Source organism: Scyliorhinus torazame, unplaced genomic scaffold, assembly GCF_047496885.1.
Source record: "Scyliorhinus torazame isolate Kashiwa2021f unplaced genomic scaffold, sScyTor2.1 scaffold_141, whole genome shotgun sequence".
NCBI classification, from domain to species: domain Eukaryota; kingdom Metazoa; phylum Chordata; class Chondrichthyes; order Carcharhiniformes; family Scyliorhinidae; genus Scyliorhinus; species Scyliorhinus torazame.
In genome coordinates this window covers 336,323-353,420 of record NW_027307868.1, presented here as the reverse complement: position 1 = coordinate 353,420, position 17,098 = coordinate 336,323, and the positions used below count along the sequence as shown (strand labels likewise).

Sequence of the window (17,098 nt, the reverse complement as noted above, 5' to 3'; positions counted from 1 at the left end):
GGGGCGGGGTCTCTTGAGAAGGGGCGTGGTCTAGTGAGAGTGGGCGTGGCCTAGGAGGAATGGGCGTGGTCTCCTGAGAGTGGGCGTGGCTTAGGGGCAGGGGCGTGGTCTCGGAGGAGGGGGCGGGGTCTCCGGAGAAGGGGCGTGGTCTCGGTTGTGGGGGCGTAGCTAGGAGAGGGGGCGGGGTCTATAGAGAGGGGCGGGGCTTAGGACTAGTGGGCGGGGTCTCCAGAGTGGGCGGGGTCTCCAGAGTGGGCGTGGTCTCTTGCTAGGGGCGTGGTCTCTGAGAAGGGGTGTGGTCTCCGGAGTGGGCGGGGCTTAGGACTAATGGGCGTGGTCTCCAAGGAGTGGGCGTGGCTTAGGGGTAGGGGCGTGGTCTCAGAGGAGTGGGCGGGGTCTCTCCAGGGGGCAGGGTCTCAGCAGAGGGGCGGGGTCTCTGGGCCCAACTACAACAACAACTGGGGTGACTACAACAACAACTGGATCCAACTACAACAACAACTGGATCAACAACATAGGGAGGAGTGGGATTTCAACACCCGCGCTCCCCTGCACTCCCTCCCTCCCTCCCTGTCTCTTTTACCTCCTTCAGTCCCCTACAATTCTCATCCTCCTGTTCAAATCCCTCCCTATCTCTGTAACCTCCTACAACCCTCCCAGATCTCTGCTCACCTCCGATTCCAGCCTCTCCAGCATCCCCCCCCCAATTGCTTGGCACGGTTCTCTAACCTCTGGAATCCCCCCTTCTAAATGTCATCACCTCTATTTCTTTCTGTCTGTCTCCCCCGTGTGTCTCTCTTCCCCACCCTGGATCTCTCTCTCTCTCTCCGTGTCTCGCTCTCTCTCTCCCCCCCACCTGTGTGTCCCTCTCTCCCTCCCCCACCCGTGTGTCCCTCTCTCCCTCCCCCCACCCGTGTGTCTGTCTCTCTCTCTCCCCCCCCCCCCATGTGTGTCTGTCTCTCTCCCCCATGTGTGTCTGTCTCTCTCCCCGTCTCTCTCACTCTTTCCCCCCTCCACAACAATCGATCCGTTTGAATGGGACCCATTTTCTGCCCAGGTTTGGCCCCGAGTCTCCGTCCCCGAGTCTCCGTCCCTTTCCCATGGGTGGGTCCCAACTCCCCTTTTCCAAATCCCCAGCGGGCCCTGCCCGTCGTTGAAGTCAAAATGTACAGGGAGTGCGTCCCATCTTATCGGGCCTAAAATTCAGGCTTCTGTCTGAATTCACCATTCACCTGCCTTTGGCAAACAAGCAGGCAGGAGGCATATGAAACAAAAGTGTGTGTGTGTGTGGGGCAGGCACTGCTTCCAATGCTGCCAGCAGGTATCTTCAAGCTCATTAAAGCCACGCTTTCACTCTCCAATCGCCTTCTGTCATTATTGATGGTCCATCCATCCCTCCATCTCCCCGTGTCTCTCGCTCCCTCGTGACTGACACATAGACGGCTCCAGATACGTGCACACACACACATTGGCACGCACAAACTCACTCACACACACACACACATATATATTAGCCATTTAAGACAATTTGATAGAATGCTACACATCCCGGTTTGACAATGACACCAAACTTTAGACAGCGGAGCTGGAAACATCAAATTGCAGGGAGGGGGATTCATGTTTTGGCAGGAGACTCAACTGTGGACGTCTCTCAGTGTCGGCCAATGTAAGGTGGTGTACTTTAGACTTTAAAAGAAGAGAAACCTGATCTTTACAGATGATGAGAAGGCATAAACGGTGCAAGTTTAAACGGCACACATATTTCACAGCTGGGGATTCACACAACACAGACAGCGACCGTACATTTGCCAAGTGCCACCAATGTTGTCGAGTGCAGTACCAGGCCGACCTCAGTCTTACTGACAAACTGTTTGTCAGCCCACAGGACAACATTTCCGTCTAATCGGGCTCAAGCACAAGTTCAAATAGTTTGGCACCTGTTGTACCAGGGGGTGTTTGATGGGGGTCAGTGCAGAGGGGAGCTTGACTCTGTGTCTAACCCCGTGCTCGACCTGTCCTGGCAGCCTTTGATGGGGACAGTTTAGAGGGATGTGGAATCTCTACCTAACCCCCATGATGTACTTTTGCTAACAGTGTTTGATGGAGATTCTCAATCTTGAATTCAGAAATTCTGTTTGTCTCCCCATCTCTGTCTGGGAATCTGGTTCAACAAATCCACCGTCAGCAGTCAGCCATTTGAACTGACTTCATGGTGGGACATTTCACGTGAGCACAACACTGAGGCGATTCGCACACTTGTCCTACTTAAGTGTCAAACAAAGACTGAAGGAAAGAGTCGGATTTAAACCGTCATATGTTGGGGGCAATGTGGATGGACAAATGGAGCTTGTACACCAGTCGCTCAAAGCGGGCGCAGCAAGCAGTGAAGAAGGTCAATGATAAGTTGGCCTTCATTATTGCCAGAGGGATTTAAATTCACAAGTGCAGATGCCTCACTGCAGTTCGACAAGGTGTCGGTGAGGCCACACCTGGAGTGCTGGGTGCAGTTGGAACCTCTCCCTGACATAGAAAGGATACAGTTGCCAGAGAGGGAGTGCAGCCAAGGGTCAGCCGGCTGACAGGCAGATTGCCCGACTGTCCTAGGGGCGAGAGAGATTGGTTCAGTAGGGACTGAATCAGCCCTGTTTCTCCAACCGAACCCTGAGTCTGCAAAGGGAAACACTTGGCCTGCCTCTGCTCATGTTTCATTCAGCAAGCAGGCAGGCAAGCAGCAGATTCTGTCCTGTCCTTATTTCTGGCTTTGCTTTCACATTGCTGCTTTCCCTCTCCATTTCTGACATGTTGGGAATGGCCATTCGTCTGTCGCCTGAGGGAGGCTTTCCATAAGAATGAGTCAAAAAGCAGCAAGAAATCACCAGTTAAACACCACTTCATTTCTGCCTCCATTTGGAGAGAAGATTCCTGGCTGGGCCACAAAAACAAAGCTCACTGCAAAGTTTCACTTCAGATTGGACATCTTGTATTGTTCACACACACACACACAGGCTTTTCACTCCAATCCTCGGATTGGAATTTCTCATCAAACAGTTGGCATGCGATGAAAACGGTCAGTTTAATAGCCCAGCGTCCTGACTGCCTCACGTCCTGGCACCCTCACCTGGCAAGTTTGAAACTTCCATTTCTGCTGACTTCCAGTCGTCGCAAAGTGCTGCTGCCAATTCAAGTCAAAGTGTACAACTCGGAATGGAAATGGCCTCCAATTCAGGCTCCTGTCCACTTGGCAGCATTCGCCATTTGGGCAGGCAGGAGGCATATGAAGCAAAAGTGTGTGTGTGTGTGGGGGGGGGGGGGGGGGGGGGCAGGCGCTGCTTCCAGTGCTGCCAGCAGGTATCTTCAAGCTCATTCCAGCCACGCTTTCACTCTCCGCTCGTCTCCTGTCGTTACTGACGGTCCCTCCGTCTCCCGGGGTGGGGGTCGGGCAGCGCTTCAGGCCGCCCGCCGGCTGTTTGCGTGCACCCGACCCCGACCCCCGCGCAGCTTGCGGTAGGCGGCCACCCCCAGCCAGCCGCAGGCGGCCACGGCCGCCCCCAGCGAGCCGCAGACGGCCGCCGCCACCACGGACCCCGCAGTCGACGCGGCGGGCGGTGGGCTCGATCCGCTCGATGACCTGAGGGGGGGGGGGGAGAGAGGTGACAGAGAAGAGGCACGTTAGCAGGTCAAAACAGGCAACGTCATCAGTGGCTCAATACACGTTCCAGGTGTCCAAAGAGGGTCAAACCTCAGCTCGCCTTCACACTCGCTCTGTGTCTGACCCCGTGCTGTACCTGTCCTGGGAGTGTTTGATGGGGACAGTGTGGAGGGAGCTTTACTCTGTGTCTAACCCCGTGCTGTACCTGTCCCGGCAGTGTTTGATGGGGACAGTGTCGAGGGAGCTTTACTCTGTATCTAACCCCGTGCTGTACCTGTCCCGGCAGTGTTTGATGGGGACAGTGCGGACGGAGCTTTACTCTGTATCTAACACCGTGCTGTACCTGTCCCGGCAGTGTTTGATGGGGACAGTGTCGAGGGAGCTTTACTCTGTATCTAACCCCGTGCTGTACCTGTCCCGGCAGTGTTTGATGGGGACAGTGCGGACGGAGCTTTACTCTGTACCTGATGCTGACGGTCGTACAGGTTTTGCCAGCAATCTTCAGTTGGACATTCCCCGCTCTGATCATCTTTTCCAGACGCTGTAGAAGTGACGGGACGGAATGTTGGGAACACCCGGCATATTCCCAGAGTTCGAGGCACAGTTCCAAGCTGCTGCACGTGTGTGGGTTCCGTATGTGGCACCTGAGGAGAGGGACAGACAGGCAGAATCTTTTACCGCTCAGCTCCTCCTGATGTGCCACCCAGTGCTCTCTGCCCTTGTCACGGTCCCGACCCTCCGCCCTGTCGCCTGGTTTACCTGTGAATCGCGGTCACGTTGGCCAGGCCGTCGGCCGCCCCTTCTGCCTCCCGTTCCTCCATCTCCGCGCACTCGGCGCTCTCCCGCACACGGATGCCCACCTGGATCCGGCCTCCAGGCTGGCCGCCCTGGCCGCCCCCTCCCGCAGGAGGAGGAGGAGGGGCGGCGGCGGAGGAGGAGGAGGAGGCCGGGCCCGTCCCGGGGGCTCTCGGCGTCCGGGCCTCGGGGAGCGGCGGCCGGCCGTCGTCACGGCGGCAGAGGCGCCCGCCCGGGCAAGCGAGGACGCCTCGGAATCCCGGCACCTGGAACCCAGAAAGAGGGGGTGGGGAAACGGGGGTGGGGGGGGGGTGAAGTAACCAGTTAAGTCGTGCATTAAGAGGCATCGCAATCAGTGGTCTGGCAAGAACCAGGAGCAGGAGTAGGCCACCTGGCCCCTCCATTCAAGGACATCTTTTGTGGACTCGGCTCCACTTTCCAGCCCAAACACCACAACCCTTAATCCTCCCCAAAAAGACAATCCGCCTTGATCTGAAAAACATTTCACCCAGGAGTCCCACAGATTCACAACCCTTTGGGCGAGCGGGTTCCTCCTAAACTCGCTCAGTCCTAAACCTACTTCCCCTCGTTTTGAGGCTATGCCCCCCCCCCCCCCCCCAGCGGAAACAACCCCTGGTCCCCCAACTCCAAACCATCCATGTAAATCGTCAACGGGTGGCGGGGCCCAGCACGGATCCCCCCCCCCCCCCCCGAGGGACGCCGCTGGCTGCTGATTGCCACGAGCAGAGAAACGCCCATCAATCCCCCACTCTTTGCTTTCTACTCGTCAACCAACCCTCCATCCGCGCTGCTCCTTTCCCCCTCGGTGCCGGGCGCCTTTACCTCAGGCCAAGTGCCGGGGATCGGCGCCGACGTGTCAAGGGTCGGCCCCCCCCACCCCGGGCCTACCTGAACGCTCTCGCCCGCCCTGCACGGCAGCCATGGCGAACCTTGAACTTGGACCTGAAACTCCTTCTCCGCCCCCGCCAAGCGATGGAGGTAGCAGCGTCCGCCCATTGGCTCCGAGGCGTCCGACGTCTGATTCTGAGGGAGGGAGGCGAGGTCAGCGCTTCAGTACCGTCACCCCCCCACCCCCACCCCCACACAGCGAGGCCCTTTTCCTGTCTCGGTGCCCCCCCCCCCCACCTTGCCCAGACTCACCGCCCTGGTCAGGTTGGCCAAGAAGCATCGGCTCCGCCGCCCGTAGATCTCCCCGCTCCGGCTGGCGCCGCCGGCCCTCCTCCCCTCCTCCTCCTCCTCCTCCTCCTCCTCCCTCCAACATTCGCTCTGCCGGACGGAAAGACGGGAATCAGAACCCCAGGCCAGGCAGACAGCTGGAGGTGACCCCCCCCACCACCCCCGGAGAAGGGTGGGCGAGTCAATTTGCAGGCGACACTCGAGTGTCGGTGGAGTGAATCTCGTGTTACAAGTCACACACAGGGAAGCTGCAGAGCTGGGCTGGCAGGTGGCAAATGGGAGTCTCAAGGGTGAGCTGATTCATTTTGGAAGGAATAACAGGAAGACAGAGTCACTGGGCTCATCAGCTAAGATTGCGGGCGGTGCGGGTGAGCAGAGAGATCTACCGGTGTCCTCCTCGGTGTACGTGGATCCCTGAAAGTCGGCACCCAGGTTGAGAGGGTCGTGGAGAAGGCGTGACGGCGTGTTGGCTCTTTTGTTGGCACAGGGATTGAGGTCACCAGGAGAGAGAGAGGGTCAGCACTTGCTGAGAGATCCCTCACACACACACTGACAATGTGAAGCCAGGAGAGAGAGAGTCAGCACTGGCTGAGAGATCCCTCACACACACACACTGACAATGTGAACCCAGGAGAGAGAGAGTCAGCACTTGCTGAGAGATCCCTCACCCTCACACACACACTGACAATGTGAACCCAGGAGAGGGACGAGTCAGCACTTGCTGAGAGATCCCTCACACACACCCACACTGACAATGTGAACCCAGCAGAGAGAGGGTCAGCACTTGCTGAGAGATCCCTCACACCCACACTGAGCGGTGGTGGCGCTGTGAGCGCGGGCAAGTCATAAACCAGTGGCAATTGGAAAGTTGGTTTATGACTTGTCACTCGCACTTGGCGGCTGCCCTGGGCTTGAATGAGTGTGGGCGGGCTTAATATCCGCCCCCCGGGCCGATTTGACAGGCAGGCCGCCTCTGGGAGCTTCCTGGATGGGCTCGGACAGCAACCCGCTGCCCATCGCTCCCGGACCCCGCGGCAAGGGGAGCAGACCGGTTCCGAGGGTGCACCTTTCCCGGGGAGCCGGTTCAGATTCACCCCCTTAACGAAGGTGCACCTTTCCCGGGGAGCAGGTTCAGATTCACTCCCTTAGGGAAGGCCGGGGGAGAGCGCTCTTTCCCGGGGAGCAGGTTCAGATTCACTCCCTTAGGGAAGGCCGGGGGAGAGCGCTCTTTCCCGGGGAGCCGGTTCAGATTCACTCCCTTGCACTCTGGCCGGGGGAGAGCGCTCTTTCCCGGGGAGCAGGTTCAGATTCACTCCCTTAGGGAAGGTGCACCTTTCCCGGGGAGGAAGTTCAGATTCACCCCCTTGCACTCTGGCCGGGGGAGAGCGCTCTTTCCCGGGGAGCAGGTTCAGATTCACTCCCTTAGGGAAGGTGCACCTTTCCCGGGGAGGAAGTTCAGATTCACCCCCTTGCACTCTGGCCGGGGGAGAGCGCTCTTTCCCGGGGAGCAGGTTCAGATTCACCCCCTTGCACTCTGGCCGGGGGAGAGCGCTCTTTCCCGGGGAGCAGGTTCAGATTCACCCCCTTGCACTCTGGCCGGGGGAGAGCGCTCTTTCCCGGGGAGCAGGTTCAGATTCACCCCCTTGCACTCTGGCCGGGGCAGCATCAATGTGGATGTTGCGGAATGAAAGTGTGCGAACTGGAAGTAGCAGCAAAAAGTGCCGCCTTGTGCAGGGTGAATGCAGCCTGGGTGCGGGGGCGGCGGTCAGACTGAAAGGCGGTGGGTGCCGCCGCCGCCGCCGCCGCCGCCGCTCTGTCCCGGGTTGGATTGCTGTGGGTGTGAGAGAGCCGGGGGCCGGCAGACAGACAGAGAGACAGGGGAGTGCAGGGAGACAGAGAGAGAGACAGGGACAGGGACAGGCTCCCTCTCTCTCCCTCTCTGTGCGGAGCCGCTTTGCAGGGTTTTTAAACGCAGCGTCTCTGCAGCTTTCGCCGCGGTTTCTCTTCTCGGAAAGTTTTGCCCGAACCCGCAGAGGAGAAAAGTTTCACTCCAAGTTGACAGGGGACGGGAGGTGTCTGGGTGGTGGGCGGGGTCTCTGGAGAGGGGGGGGCGTGGTCTAGAGAATGGGCGTGTCCTGCGGATAGGGGCGGGATCTCGGGTGTGGGGGCGGGGTCTCTTGAGAGGGGCGTGGCCTCAGCAGAGGGGGCGGGGTCTCTTGAGAAGGGGCGGGGTCGCTCTAGGGGCGTGTCCAATTCTCTTTAGGGGCGTGGCTTAAGGCTAGTGGGCGTGGTCTAGGAGGAATGGGCGTGGTCGCCTGAGCGTGGGCGTGGCTTAGGGATAAGGGCGTGGTCTCCAAATAGGGGGCGGGGTCTCTTGAGAAGGGGCGTGGTCTCTTGAGAGGGTTGGGGCTTAGTGTTAGGGGCGTGGTCTCCTGAGAGTGGGCGTGGCTTAAGGCTAGTGGGCGTGGTCTAGGAGGAATGGGCGTGGTCGCCTGAGAGTGGGCGTGGCTTTGGTGTGGAGGCGTGGTCTCTTGAGGGTGGGCGGGGCTTGGGGATAAGGGCGGGGTCGCTTCGGGGGGCGGGGTCTCTTGAGAAGGGGCGTGGTCTCATGAGAGTGGGCGTGGCTTAGGTGTGGGGGCGTGGTCTCTTGAGGGTGGGCGGGGCTTAGGGATAAGGGCGTGGTCTCCAATCAGGGGGCGGTGTCGTTTCGGGGGGCGGGGTCTCTTGAGAAGGGGCGGGGTCTCATGAGAGTGGGCGTGGCCTAGGAGGAATGGGCGTGGTCTCCTGAGAGTGGGCGTGGTCTTGGGGGAGTGGGTGTGGTCTCCAAAGAGGGGCGGGGTCTCTTTAGGGGCGTGGTCTCTTGCGAGTGGGCGGGGCTTATGGGTAGAGGCGTGGTCTCCAGAGAAGGGGCGGGGTCTCTTTAGGGGCGTGGTCTCGTGAGTGGGCGGGGTTTAGAGGCTGGAGCGTGGTCTCGGAGGAGTGGGCGGGTCCTCTTTAGGGGCGTGGTTTCGAGAGAGTGGGCGGGGCTTAGGATGAATGGGCGTGGTCTCCAAAGAGGGGGCGGGGCTCAGTGGCAGGGGCGTGGTCTCTTGAGAGGGGAGTGGTCTCGGAGTGGGCGGGGTCTCTTCAGGGGAGTGGTCTCTTGAGTGGGCGGGGTTTAGGGTTAGGGGCGTGGTCTCCAAAAGGGGGGCGGGGTCTCTTGAGAAGGGGCGTGGTCTCATGAGAGTGGGCGTGGCTTAGGTGTGGGGGCGTGGTCTCTTGAGGGTGGGCGGGGCTTAGGGATAAGGGCGTGGTCTCGGAGAAGGGGCGGGGTCTCTGGAAAGGGGTGGGGCTTAGTGGTAGGGGCGTGGTCTCCAAAGAGTGGGCGTGGCTTAAGGCTAGTGGGCGTGGTCGCCTGAGTGGGCGTGGCTTAGGCGTGGGGGCGTGGTCTCTTGAGGGTGGGCGGGGCTTAGGGATAAGGGCGTGGTCTCCAATCGGGGCGGGGTCGTTTCGGGGGGCGGGGTCTCTTGAGAAGGGGCGTGGTCTCGTGAGAGTGGGCGTGGCTTAGGGGCAGGGGCGTGGTCTCGGAGGAGGGGGCGGGGTCTCTTTAGGGGCGTGGTCTCCAGGGAGTGGGCGGGGCTTAGGACTAATGGGCGTGGTCTCTTGAGTGGGAGGAGTTTAGGGGCAGTGGCGAGGTCTAGGAGAGGGGCGTGGTCTCAGATAAGGGGCGGGGTCTCTTGGGAGGGGCGTGGTCTCGGAGAGGGGGCGGGGTCTCTTTAGGGGCGTGGTCTCCAGGGAATGGGCGGGGCTTAGGACTAATGGGCGTGGTCTCTTGAGTGGGAGGAGTTTAGGGGCAGTGGCGAGGTCTAGGAGAGGGGCGTGGTCTCAGATAAGGGGCGGGGTCTCTTGGGAGGGGCGTGGTCTCGGAGAGGGGGCGGGGTCTCTTTAGGGGCGTGCTCTCCAGGGAATGGGCGGGGCTTAGAACTAGTGGGCGGGGTCTCCAGAGTGGGCGGGGTCTCCAGAGTGGGCGTGGTCTCCGGAGTGGGCGTGGTCTCTTGAGGGGCGGGGTCTCTTGCTAGGGGCGTGTACTCGTTTGAGGGCGTGGTCTCCGAGGAGTGGGCGGGGTCTCTTTAGGGGCGTGGTCTCTTGAGTGGGCGGGGCTTAGGACTAATGGGCGTGGTCTCAGAGGAGTGGGCGGGGTCTCCAGAGTGGGCGTGGTCTCTTGCTAGGGGCGTGGTCTCTGAGAAGGGGTGTGGTCTCCGGAGTGGGCGGGGCTTAGGACTAATGGGCGTGGTCTCCAAGGAGTGGGCGTGGCTTAGGTGTGGGGGCGTGGTCTCTTGAGGGTGGGCGGGGCTTAGGGATAAGGGCGTGGTCTCAAATCAGGGGGCGTGGTCTCTTGAGAGTGGGCGTGGCTTAAGGCTAGTGGGCGTGGTCTCTTGAGGGGCGGGGTCTCTTGCTAGGGGCGTGGTCTCTTGAGGGTGGGCGGGGCTTAGGGATAAGGGCGTGGCCTCAAATCAGGGGGCGTGGTCTCTTGAGAGTGGGCGTGGCTTAAGGCTAGTGGGCGTGGTCTCTTGCTAGGGGCGTGGTCTTTTGAGTGGGCGTGGCTTGGGGTGGGGGCGGGGTCTCTTGAGAGGGGCGTGGCCTCAGCAGAGGGGGCGGGTCTCTTGAAAAGGGGCGTGGCCAGGTCTCTTTAGGGGCGTGGTCTCCAGAGTGGGCGTGGCTTAGTGGTAGGGGCGTGGTCTCGTAGGAGGGGGCGGGGTCTCTTTAGGGGGCGGGGTTTAGGGACAGGGGTGTGGTCTTGGAGGAGGGGGCGTGGTCTCTGAGTGGGCGGGGCTTCTCGACAGATAGGGGCGTGGTCTCTGGAAGTGGGCGTGGTTCTTGAAATGGGCGTGGTCTCTCCAGGGGGCGGGGTCTCCAAAGAGTGGGCGGGGCTTAGGCGCATGGGCGTGGTCTAAGAGAGTGGGCGGGGCCTCTTTAGGGGCGTGGTCTCGAGAGCGTGGTCGGGGCCTCTTCGGGGGCGTGGTCTCCAGCGTGGGCGTGGCTTAGGGGTAGGGGCGTGGTCTCGTGTGTGGGCGGGGCTTAAGCGTAGGGGCTTGGTCTCTTGGGAGGGGCGGGGCTTCGGGACAGATAGAGGCGTGGTCTTTTGAAGTGGGCGTGGTCTCCTGAAATGGGCGTGGCCTCGGAGGCGTGGGCGGGGTCTCTTTGGGGGCGTGGTCTCCATGGAGTGGGCGGGGCTTAGGACTAATGGGCGGGTTCTCCTGAGAGGGGCGGGGTCTCCAAGGAGTGGGCGTGGTCTCTTGAGTGGGCGGGGCTTAGGACTAATGGGCGTGGTCTCAGAGGAGTGGGCGGGGTCTCCTGAGAGGGGCGTGGTCTCCAAGGAGTGGGCGTGGTCTCTTGAGTGGGAGGAGTTGAGGGGCAGGGGCGTGGTCTAGGACAAGGGGCGGGGTCTCTGAAAAGGGGTGGGGCTTTGTGTTGGGGCGTGGTCTCCTGATAGTGGGCGTGGCTTAAGGCTAGTGGGCGTGGTCTAGGAGGAATGGGCGTGGCTTAGGTGTGGGGCGTGGTCTCTTGAGGGTGGGCGGGGCTTGGGAATAAGGGCGTGGTCTCCAATCTGGGGGCGGGGTCGCTTCGGGGGGCGGGGTCTCTTGAGAAGGGGCGTGGTCTCTTGAGAGGGCGTGGCTTAAGTCTAGTGGGCGTGGTCACTTGCTAGGGGCGTGGACTCGGTGGAGGGGCGGGGTCTCTGGAAAGGGGCGGGGCTTAGTGGTAGGGGCGTGGTCTCCCGAGAGTGGGCGTGGCTTAAGGCTAGTGGGCGTGGTCTAGGAGGAATGGGCGTGGTCTCCTGAGAGTGGGCGTGGCTTAAGGCTAATGGGCGGGGTCTCTTTGGGGGCGTTGTCTCCAGGGAGTGGGCGGGGCGTAGGACTAATGGGCGTGGTCTCGGAGGAGTGGGCGGGTCTCCAGAGTGGGCGTGGTCTCGGGGGAGTGGGCGGGGTCTATTGAAATGGGCGTGGTCTCCAGGGGGCGGGGTCTCCAAAGAGGGGGCGTGGCCTTTTAGGGGCGTGGTCTCCAGAGAGTGGGCGTGGCTTAGGGGTAGGGGCGTGGTCTCCAAACGGGGCGGGGTCTCTTGAAAAGGGGCGTGGTCTCTTGAGAGGGCGTGGCTTAAGTCTAGTGGGCGTGGTCACTTGCTAGGGGCGTGGACTCGGTGGAGGGGCGGTGTCCCTGGAAAGGGGCGGGGCTTTGTGTTAGGGGCGTGGTCTCCGGAGAGTGGGCGTGGCTTAAGGCTAGTGGGCGTGGTCTAGGAGGAATGGGCGTGGTCGCCTGAGAGTGGGCGTGGCTTAGGCGTGGGGGCGTGGTCTCTTGAGGATGGGCGGGGCTTAGGGATAAGGGCGTGGTCTCCAATCAGGGGGCGGGGTCGCTTCGGGGGGCGTGGTCTCTTGAGAGGGGCGTGGTCTCGGGGGAGTGGGCGGGGTCTCTTTAGGGGAGTGGTCTCAAGAGTGGGCGTGGTTTAGGGGCAGGGGCGTGGTCTAGGAGGAGTGGGCAGGGTCTCTGGAAAGGGGTGGGGCTTTGTTAGGGGCGTGGTCTCCTGAGAGTGGGCGTGGCTTAAGGCTAGTGGGCGTGGTCTAGGAGGAATGGGCGTGGTCGCCTGAGAGTGGGCGTGGCTTAGGTGTGGGGGCGTGGTCTCTGGAGGGTGGGCGGGGCTTAGGGATAAGGGCGTGGTCTCCAATCAGGGGGCGGGGTCGTTTCGGGGGGCGGGGTCTCTTGAGAAGGGGCGGGGTCTCATGAGAGTGGGCGTGGCCTAGGAGGAATGGGCGTGGTCTCCTGAGAGTGGGCGTGGTCTTGGGGGAGTGGGTGTGGTCTCCAAAGAGGGGCGGGGTCTCTTTAGGGGCGTGGTCTCTTGCGAGTGGGCGGGGCTTATGGGTAGAGGCGTGGTCTCCAGAGAAGGGGCGGGGTCTCTTTAGGGGCGTGGTCTCGTGAGTGGGCGGGGTTTAGGGGCAGGAGCGTGGTCTCGGAGGAGTGGGCGGGTCCTCTTTAGGGGCGTGGTTTCGAGAGAGTGGGCGGGGCTTAGGATGAATGGGCGTGGTCTCCAAAGAGGGGGGCGGGGCTCAGTGGCAGGGGCATGGTCTCTTGAGAGGGGAGTGGTCTCGGAGTGGGCGGGGTCTCTTTAGGGGAGTGGTCTCTTGAGTGGGCGGGGTTTAGGGTTAGGGGCGTGGTCTCCAAACGGGGGGCGGGGTCTCTTGAGAAGGGGCGTGGTCTCGGAGGTGTGGGCGGAGTCTCGGAGTAGTGGGCGGGGTCTCTTGAGAAGGGGCGTGGTCTCTGGAGTGGGAAGGGTTTAGGGGCAGGGGCGTGGTCTCGGAGGAGTGGGCGTGTCCTCTTTAGGGGCGTGGTCTCCCGGGAGTGGGCGGGGCTTAGGACTAATGGGCGTGGCCTCTTGAGTGGGAGGAGTTTAGGGGCAGGGGCGTGGTCTAGGGGAAGGGGCGGGGTCTCTGGAAAGGGGTGGGGCTTTGTGGTAGGGGCGGGGTCTCCTGAGAGTGGGCGTGGCTTAAGGCTAGTGGGCGTGGTCTAGGAGGAATGGGCGTGGTCTCCTGAGAGTGGGCGTGGCTTAGGGGCAGGGGCGTGGTCTCGGAGGAGGGGGCGGGGTTTCTTTAGGGGCGTGGTCTCCAGGGAGTGGGCGGGGCTTAGGACTAATGGGCGGGGTCTCCAGAGTGGGCGGGGTCTCTTGCTAGGGGCGTGGCTTGGGGGTAAGGGCGTGGTCTCGGAGGAGTGGGCGGGGTCTCTTTGGGGGCGTGGTCTCGTGAGTGGGCGGGGTTTAGGGGCATGGTCTAGGAGAGTGGGCGGGGCCTGGTCTCAAAGGGGCGTGGTCTCCAGAGAGTGGGCGGGGCTTAGGGCGTGGTTTCGGAGGCGGGGGCGTGGTCTCTTTAGGGGCGTGGTCTCTTGATAGGGGCGTGGTCTCGGAGGAGTGGGCGTGGCCACTACTTGAAAGGGGCGTGGTCTCGGAGGAGTGGGCGTGGTCTCCTGAGAGTGGGCGTGTCTTAAGTCTAGTGGGCGGGGTCTCTTGAGGGGCGTGGTCTCCAGGGAGTGGGCGGGGCTTTGGACTAATGGGCGGGGTCTCCAGAGTGGGCGTGGTCTCTTGCTAGGGGCGTGGACTCATTAGGGGGCGTGGTCTCTGAGGAGGGGGCGTGGTCTCTGGAGTGGGCGGGGTCTCTAGAAAGGGGGCGGGTCCCAGAAGAGGGGCGGGGTCTATTTGGGGGCGTGGTCTCCAGAGATGGCGTGGCAGAGAGAGGCGTGGTCTCTTGAAGTGGGCGTGGTCTATTGAAATGGGCGTGGTCTCTCCAGGGGGCGGGGTCTCCAAAGAGTGGGCGGGGTCTAGTGGCAGGGGCGTGGTCTCGTGAGGGTGGGCGGGGCTTATGGGTAGAGGCGTGGTCTCCAGAGAAGGGGCGGGGTCTCTTGAGTGGGCGTGGCTTGGGGATAGGGCGTGGTCTCTGAGGGGGTGGAGTCTCTTTAGGAGCGTGGTCTCCAGAGTGGGCGTGGCTTAGGGGTAGGGGCGTGGTCTCTCGTGTGTGGGCGGGGCTTAAGCGCAAGGGCGTGGTCTCTCGGGAGGGGCGGGGCTTCGGGACAGATAGAGGCGTGGTCTTTTGAAGTGGGCGTGGTCTCCTGAAATGGGCGTGGTCTCGGAGGAGTGGGCGGGGTCTCTTTGGGGGCGGGGTCTCCAGGGAGTGGGCGGGGCGTAGGACTAATGGGCGTGGTCTCGGAGGAGTGGGCGGGGTCTCCAGAGTGGGTGGGGTCTCTTGCTAGGGGCGGGGTCTAAGAATGGGGGCGTGGTCTCTGAGAAGGGGTGTGGTCTCTGGAGTGGGCGGGGCTTAGGACTAATGGGCGTGGTCTCTTGAGTGGGAGGAGTTTAGGGGCAGGGGCGGGGTCTCCTGAGAGTGGGCGTGGCTTAAGGCTAGTGGGCGTGGTCTAGGAGGAATGGGCGTGGTCGCCTGAGAGTGGGCGTGGCTTAAGGCTAGTGGGCGTGGTCTAGGAGGAATGGGCGTGGTCGCCTGAGAGTGGGCGTGGCTTAGGTGTGGGGGTGTGGTCTCTGGAGGGTGGGCGGGGCTTAGGGATAAGGGCGTGGTCTCCAAACAGGGGGCGTGGTCCCTTGAGAAGGGGCGTGGTCTCGGATTTGGGGGCGGGGTCTCTTGCTAGGGGCGTGGCTTGGGGATAGGGCGTGGTCTCTGAGGGGGCGGAGTCTATTTAGGGGCGTGGTCTCCTGAGTGGGCGTGGCTTAGGACTAATGGGCGTGGTCTCAGAGGAGTGGGCGTGGTCTCCTGAGTGGGCGTGGTTTAGGGGCAGGGGCGTGGACTAGGAGGAGTGGGCGTGGTCTCCTGAGCGTGGGCGTGGCTTAGGGATAAGGGCGTGGTCTCCAATCAGGGGGCGGGGTCGCTTCGGGGGGCGGGGTCTCTTGAGAAGGGGCGTGGTCTAGTGAGAGTGGGCGTGGCCTAGGAGGAATGGGCGTGGTCTCCTGAGAGTGGGCGTGGCTTAGGGGCAGGGGCGTGGTCTCGGAGGAGGGGGCGGGGTCTCCGGAGAAGGGGCGTGGTCTCGGTTGTGGGGGCGTAGCTAGGAGAGGGGGCGGGGTCTATAGAGAGGGGCGGGGCTTAGGACTAGTGGGCGGGGTCTCCAGAGTGGGCGGGGTCTCCAGAGTGGGCGTGGTCTCTTGCTAGGGGCGTGGTCTCTGAGAAGGGGTGTGGTCTCCGGAGTGGGCGGGGCTTAGGACTAATGGGCGTGGTCTCCAAGGAGTGGGCGTGGCTTAGGGGTAGGGGCGTGGTCTCAGAGGAGTGGGCGGGGTCTCTCCAGGGGGCAGGGTCTCAGCAGAGGGGCGGGGTCTCTGGGCCCAACTACAACAACAACTGGGGTGACTACAACAACAACTGGATCCAACTACAACAACAACTGGATCAACAACATAGGGAGGAGTGGGATTTCAACACCCGCGCTCCCCTGCACTCCCTCCCTCCCTCCCTGTCTCTTTTACCTCCTTCAGTCCCCTACAATTCTCATCCTCCTGTTCAAATCCCTCCCTATCTCTGTAACCTCCTACAACCCTCCCAGATCTCTGCTCACCTCCGATTCCAGCCTCTCCAGCATCCCCCCCCCAATTGCTTGGCACGGTTCTCTAACCTCTGGAATCCCCCCTTCTAAATGTCATCACCTCTATTTCTTTCTGTCTGTCTCCCCCGTGTGTCTCTCTTCCCCACCCTGGATCTCTCTCTCTCTCTCCGTGTCTCGCTCTCTCTCTCCCCCCCACCTGTGTGTCCCTCTCTCCCTCCCCCACCCGTGTGTCCCTCTCTCCCTCCCCCCACCCGTGTGTCTGTCTCTCTCTCTCCCCCCCCCCCCCATGTGTGTCTGTCTCTCTCCCCCATGTGTGTCTGTCTCTCTCCCCGTCTCTCTCACTCTTTCCCCCCTCCACAACAATCGATCCGTTTGAATGGGACCCATTTTCTGCCCAGGTTTGGCCCCGAGTCTCCGTCCCCGAGTCTCCGTCCCTTTCCCATGGGTGGGTCCCAACTCCCCTTTTCCAAATCCCCAGCGGGCCCTGCCCGTCGTTGAAGTCAAAATGTACAGGGAGTGCGTCCCATCTTATCGGGCCTAAAATTCAGGCTTCTGTCTGAATTCACCATTCACCTGCCTTTGGCAAACAAGCAGGCAGGAGGCATATGAAACAAAAGTGTGTGTGTGTGTGGGGCAGGCACTGCTTCCAATGCTGCCAGCAGGTATCTTCAAGCTCATTAAAGCCACGCTTTCACTCTCCAATCGCCTTCTGTCATTATTGATGGTCCATCCATCCCTCCATCTCCCCGTGTCTCTCGCTCCCTCGTGACTGACACATAGACGGCTCCAGATACGTGCACACACACACATTGGCACGCACAAACTCACTCACACACACACACACATATATATTAGCCATTTAAGACAATTTGATAGAATGCTACACATCCCGGTTTGACAATGACACCAAACTTTAGACAGCGGAGCTGGAAACATCAAATTGCAGGGAGGGGGATTCATGTTTTGGCAGGAGACTCAACTGTGGACGTCTCTCAGTGTCGGCCAATGTAAGGTGGTGTACTTTAGACTTTAAAAGAAGAGAAACCTGATCTTTACAGATGATGAGAAGGCATAAACGGTGCAAGTTTAAACGGCACACATATTTCACAGCTGGGGATTCACACAACACAGACAGCGACCGTACATTTGCCAAGTGCCACCAATGTTGTCGAGTGCAGTACCAGGCCGACCTCAGTCTTACTGACAAACTGTTTGTCAGCCCACAGGACAACATTTCCGTCTAATCGGGCTCAAGCACAAGTTCAAATAGTTTGGCACCTGTTGTACCAGGGGGTGTTTGATGGGGGTCAGTGCAGAGGGGAGCTTGACTCTGTGTCTAACCCCGTGCTCGACCTGTCCTGGCAGCCTTTGATGGGGACAGTTTAGAGGGATGTGGAA

The 17,098-nt window shown here is 61.2% G+C and overlaps 1 long non-coding RNA gene across 4 annotated transcripts; it reads right to left on the bottom strand.

Annotated features, from left to right (window-relative positions):
• Positions 1-2,874: 2,874 nt before the first annotated feature.
• On the bottom strand, positions 2,875-5,760 carry LOC140405599 (uncharacterized). 4 transcript variants are annotated; one of them, XR_011938694.1, is made up of 5 exons: positions 5,606-5,760; positions 5,354-5,488; positions 4,409-4,710; positions 4,114-4,293; positions 2,875-3,628 (listed from the first exon to the last, which is right to left on the bottom strand). It is a non-coding gene; the product is annotated as an uncharacterized lncRNA (long non-coding RNA). The 4 variants fall into 4 exon arrangements; XR_011938696.1 differs by having other exon boundaries at positions 5,395-5,488; XR_011938695.1 differs by lacking the exon at positions 4,409-4,710 and having other exon boundaries at positions 5,288-5,488; positions 5,606-5,759.
• Positions 5,761-17,098: the final 11,338 nt, after the last annotated feature.